Below are 6,000 nucleotides of genomic sequence, written 5' to 3'. Positions count from 1 at the left end.
ACTCCAACAATGTGCAACTCCTCTTCATTGCTATGATTTATAGCAAGCAAGGACAGAAGAACAACCGTTTGTCATCACATGCATGAAAGAAAAATTACTTATTCAAATATGAAGGTAATGTTTGACATATTTTATTATAAATGTTGTTTTTTTTGATTATGTCAAACAGTTTTATCTTTTGAGGTAATTTTTTAATATAGTCAATATCTTTTTGGGATTTTTTCAATAGATTTTGGGAGCCATCATTTGTTTTTTGGTCTTTTTTTTTTTTATGAGCGTTTTCAAAAGCTTCCGTTTTCCCTGGTTTCCACAGTGACAGAGCCGGAACATTTCTGAAAGGTTCCATTGTGGGAACCGTTTTCAAAAAGTTGCTTTTCCAGTGGCTCAGAGCACCACTGTCATGTGAACAGACACACAAAATACAACAGAAGTTTTTCATTTTCACTTGAAAACGTTGCCGTGTCAACAGAGTCTAAGACAGCTCAGCTAATCCTGCAGGTTTTAAGTGCAGTTTTGGTGATAAACAAAATGCAATTAAACCAAAAAACATTGATCACGTTGTAACCAACTTGTATGGTACACACTTCTTTGCTCTCCTTGATTTTATAGGATAAAGTTTGTCTTTTTAGTGGCTTCACTTGACACCTGCTTTCTTTACGGTGTGTTTTCTTAATATCCCTCAGCTTTATGCCAAGAGCTGAAAATTATCACTGACAGTCACTGATGTATTTACAAAAATAAATGGTGCTGGGTTCTCTCTATGAAAATAAAGCAATTACCTAAAGTAGCATCCTCCTCTTCCTTCCTTTCCCATTTCTTATCAGCACCATTAACTGCTGTCACAGCCCTAATCCCAGATCGCCATCTCTCCTCCCCCTCCCCTCACTTTAACACCTCACCCTCCCGAGGCCTCCACTCATCCATCCATACCTCCGCTCACTCACGCTCTCTCGCTCATCCAGCCCTAATGTACTGTCCACTCCTTCCTTAGAGCCTCCCCCCCCCCCCCCTTCCCCTCCCCGCCCGCCTTACTCAACCGCCCTCGTCCCCCACCACCACTATCCCTCCATCTATCAGACTGAGTAATGGCCATCAGGGCAGGGAGTCACCCTGCAGCTGTCTGGGACAGACACTGATCACACACACAGTCACTTTGGGCTGAAGGCTCAACCATCCATTTTCTACTGTCCGGCATGCAGAACTGCCATTTCTAGGCCGGAGCAATTAGAGGAGTCCAAGCAGTCCGGACGAAGGTGATAACACTCATCCATGCTTTTAATAAACAACTACTTCCTTATCGTCTCTGGGTTTCATTTCACAGCTCCTTGAAAAACTGCTGAATCGACTCTATCAAGTCACGAGTGGAACAGTTATTAACAGCAAACTAGATCTGCAGCGTATCGATCAGTTTTATTTCTCAAGCTTGATTATTGCAACAATAATAAAAGGTTGGCCTTGTTCTGGTCTACACATTTACGTTGTTTGTTTATTGAGTCGTTTTCTGCTCTTTTACAGTTTACAGTTTAAAACACAATAAACCCATAAGTTACCGTCACTAAAATTAACAAAGTCCTTCACTTTATGCACTGATCATCAATAGCACATTAAACTGGACCTGGACTAACTTTGTCAATATGATTGTGTGCTTCAATCCAAAACACACATATTTGTATTGTTTATTAAAACTAACTGCAACTCTGATTTAGCCATCTGTCCTTCAATCCATCAACTTTTGACAACTTTATCGAACTTAGGCCTGATTTTTTAAAATTGTGCTAAAATACACATGAGAGTAAATAAACTACACTTCAATTTGTGAACATTTGATAACGAGTACTCAAATAAGGGTTCTATAGCATTTTACATGACAAAAATCACCTGGAAATGCTTGAACTTAACCTATATTTGGCACACACAAAAAACGTCAATGTGGGAGGGGGGCAGTGAAAATTTCTTTTTAAAGCCTCCAAACAAAGCAATTTTCTGAAAATGCTGCTACTGCACAAGTATAGCACGGCTGTGGTAAATAGTTCTTCTGCACATGCTCAGTAGACAAATGGTGCCTGAGAGTCAACAATTGATCTCAAATGTTTTGAACTGTGAAAAGACTTGTAATACATGCAATAAAAAAAGCACATATAGAGAGATAAAACATGAAAACACAAAAGACCCTCGTCACAGACTCAAACAACTTTTATCGATTGGTCGTTAGACCACAATACGTTTCTGTTCCCCTCTCCAATGTGTAGCTCCTCAGGAGCAGCTGGGTGCAGGCCTTTTCGAAGGGCACTGTAAAAAGGCTGGGGGTCTCTCCTTAGGGTGCTAACCCCCTTAATGATATCTTAATTGCCTTTTTGTTCATATTATGAAACTTTAATGGCCTGTTGAGCTTTTACCTAGGAATCAGCCTCAGTCCGTTGGCCCTTTATATCATGGCCATTTATGATGTCATTTGTCAAAAATTATGTCCCATTTGTCATTTTAGAGCCACTAAATTATAAATGCACCAAGAGTGAAAGAGGAATGGCTGCGCCTGTTGTTCTTGTTCCTAAGAAATGAAGTGCAGTTAACTAAACTGTTTCTGGGTCAAATGCTGGAGAAAAGAGTAAAACCATCCCATGAAGTTGAATTTAAAGAAAGACTGAGATTATTTAGTACTCATATAATATTCTCGACTGTGCTGAGGGGATTGTTGCTGATACAGAAAGCTACATACTTTAATAGATCCGTTTTTTTTTTAAACAGCAATTCCAAACCTGGTCCTTTGACTTGCTATTACTCACAGGGAAAAAAAAGATAGGTAACAGTATTGACAACAACATATATGCTGGTAGATTTTCTTTGATTCAGTTCATTCTTATATAATTTCCCAACTAATTTATGAAAAAGTGTTTTCTTGACACTCCCTGGGGGGTAATTATGCTAAACTAATGATCAGCTCACTATAGAGGCTTATCAAACCAACAAGTAGGAAGGTCCTAAAATCCCCCAAAGTCACATAGTGAAAACTTCTTTCTGATAAGTTGCTATAGTGTTCTGTCTGCTCTCAATTCCGATATTAGATGTTTCACTGAGTCTTTCTTTTTGAACAATGATATATTAACTAAAATAAATAAAGTTGATTGAACTGAGGACCGATTAACTGATACATTGACTTTTCAACCCAATATGAAAAGTCAACCCACTGGCTTCAGTGGGCCGGAACAGTTAAATAGTGCCATAATAACCTTTAAATCTTCACATTAAAGTGTTCTTGTTTTTGTTTTTACATTGAGTCTAAGTTTAGAAAATGTCTGCCTTTTACAAATACTTCAATCTCAACATAAAGCCAATTTTAATGAGACCTTCTGGTGCAGATTCAGTCCAATGTAAAAAAAAAAAAAAGAAACGTCCTATAACTGCTGCATTTTGCCTGCATGTGTTTATACCCTGACAGCCACTCTGCGAGCTGTGAGAGTTGTGCTGTGTCCACGGCTCTTGACAAAAACGATTTTAAAAATTGATAGTTTCTTTGCAATTCTAACAGTTTATTTGTTAGTTTTGTGCCCCAGATTGGAGCCTCATGTGGGCCAGTTTCTGGCCCACGGGTCTCACGGTTGACGCCCCCTCTTATCGCGTGGTATAGAAAAGTTAGTGGAGAGTGGATGAGGTCCAGTATCTGAGATCAAAATGTCTGTTTCTTTTTGCTTGAAATAAACTCAGAATGCAGAAATGTTTGATTACATTAATTGAATAATTGATACAGTTTTAAATACGCTTCAGTGACAATCATCCCAACATTTTCTGGGAAAATATCATTATTATATGTGCTTTGGAATTTTTTGATTTGTTCAATCATTTTTAGATGGTGCACAGCAAAAAGTATAGCTTCATCTGTGATTAGGGAAAAGGAAAGTTGGGAACAGTGGAAAAGGCAAACATACTAAGTTGGTAGTGCTTGTCCACTGTCACTTGTCTGAACACTTTGTTTAATCGCACATAATCCATCATTTAAAATAAATGAAGCAACTCTGCAGGAGCAGAATGTGCAAATTGCTCAAGATCAGAATTTTGCCAGATGAATCAACATAACACAGAAAGAAACATTTGTGAGTTCTCCCTTATGGGGAATTACTGCTATATTTTAATTCTAACTGAGTCCTTTTTATAATTATTCAATGTGATCGACCACAACGACTGAAAGCATCCATGTACATGAGCTGAAAGTTCAAAACGAGATATACAAACCAGACAAATTCCCTCACCAACAGCTTATTTCCTGACCAGAACCTTGAATTTTATACATTGTTGAATCAACATAACACAGAAAGAGACAACCATTTTGAGTCCATCACATTAACACGCAGGACTGCTTCAGCTTGGACATCAATGCAATGAATCAAAGAATTGAAGAGTGGCCTTAAATCATCTTTAATGTTCAGGTTTATTTCTCACCAGGATTTTTTTTTTTTTTTTCAAAGAAAGTGGGCAAACGCAAGGGGGCGACGTTGGTCTCTGTAACACCCTGACTGGGACTGAAGGGGGGGGGGGGGGGGGGGTGAGAGAGAGAAAGAGCGAGAGAGAGAGAGAGAGAGAGAGAGGTGGGGGGGGGGGGGGGGGGGGGGGGACGCCGCCGTGCGCGCGGTCCCCTCTCCCTCTCTCTTTCGCTCCTTCTCTCTCTCTCTTGTGCGCCCGGATCCGACTCCGGTGTCAGCTTGATTCAGTCACACAGCTCCGGCTCAGACATGGGTGGAAATTCATCTAACGTCTGCTCTTTGTTTCTTCTGACTTGTATGGCGAGATGCAGAATCGCGTATCACTCGCTATTTAATCCACTGCACAATGGGCACGTCGTTTTGCATTACGGCCGATATTTGTTGCGCTCCGTCTATTACATTTGGAATTAGAGACTCATGCTAATTAGCCTCAATTACGCTCTTTTTCATCTTTTTGTCATCATCCTCCAAATGGTGCGCAAAAAGTAGTTAGACCCCCACTATTTGTGTCTCCTTCGCAACTACCCCCCTCCATTTGCATATTTAATTTATGCTTTATGAATTAAATTAGCGCATGATGCAACTGTATTACAGTTAAGGCCAGCATGTGAGGGGGTTAATGATAAGAATGGGAAGATAGGGGAACTAATAGGCTCCAGGCTATTAGCAACACGGTGGGACTGAAGTACAACGCTTCATTTCCCTGAATTAAAAGAAGTCATGTGTGATTCTGCTCTGATGGAGACGACGTGCGCGCGCAGTGCCAAACGGCGCAGGAGATATTACTTTTTTTTTTGTTTAATGTTTTATTTGCCCCCGATTGTGTGCGAGAGAGAGAGAGAGAGAGAGGGAGAGAGAGCGAGATGATGGCTGTGGCACTGTGGGGTGTTGCGTCACGAGCAGTCTTTACTTGCGCAGGCATTTTACACGGTGGTGGTCTTTGGCTGTAGGCATCTGCGGTGCACTCTGACTCACACATTAGTATCAGAGTTGCGCTTTAATGGTAAACTGTTGAAATCATTGCATCAAGGGCAAACTCTTGAGCGTCGTAGTATAAAATAGGCGCCATTTGTTACATGGAGGAATAATAAAAGTGGTCCAAAATATTTTTTTTTTAAAAAGACTGTTTATGAAAGAAGTTGCAAAAAGCTACAATATCGTCCCTACCGACGCAGACTGTCACCCAGTATTATTCAACTTTCTTAATTCGGTGGATGTGTAAAATATTTAATTTGCCTGCTACAACTGAGGCCAGGCCTGGAGGAGAGGAGAGGAGAGGATCGCCACTTAACTGGTTTTGTTCTGAGGGTTCGATGCGCGCTCTGGCTGGCGTCGCGGAGCCCCAATCAGGTGCCATTACACCCGCTGTTTGAGAATATCATTGGCTGGTGGGAAAGGAGCTGTGCGCAAAACCAACCCCGCCGATCACACTCGCCTTACAGAAGCCGAGCTGAGAACATCATCCGCTTTGAGCGCTTAGGCGCAGTGATTACATCCTCACACTGGAAGATAGGGAGAAAGTATT

This window comes from Blennius ocellaris (assembly GCF_963422515.1).
Source record: "Blennius ocellaris genome assembly, chromosome: 3".
NCBI lineage: Eukaryota > Metazoa > Chordata > Actinopteri > Blenniiformes > Blenniidae > Blennius > Blennius ocellaris.
Note: the sequence above shows the minus strand (reverse complement) of the source record.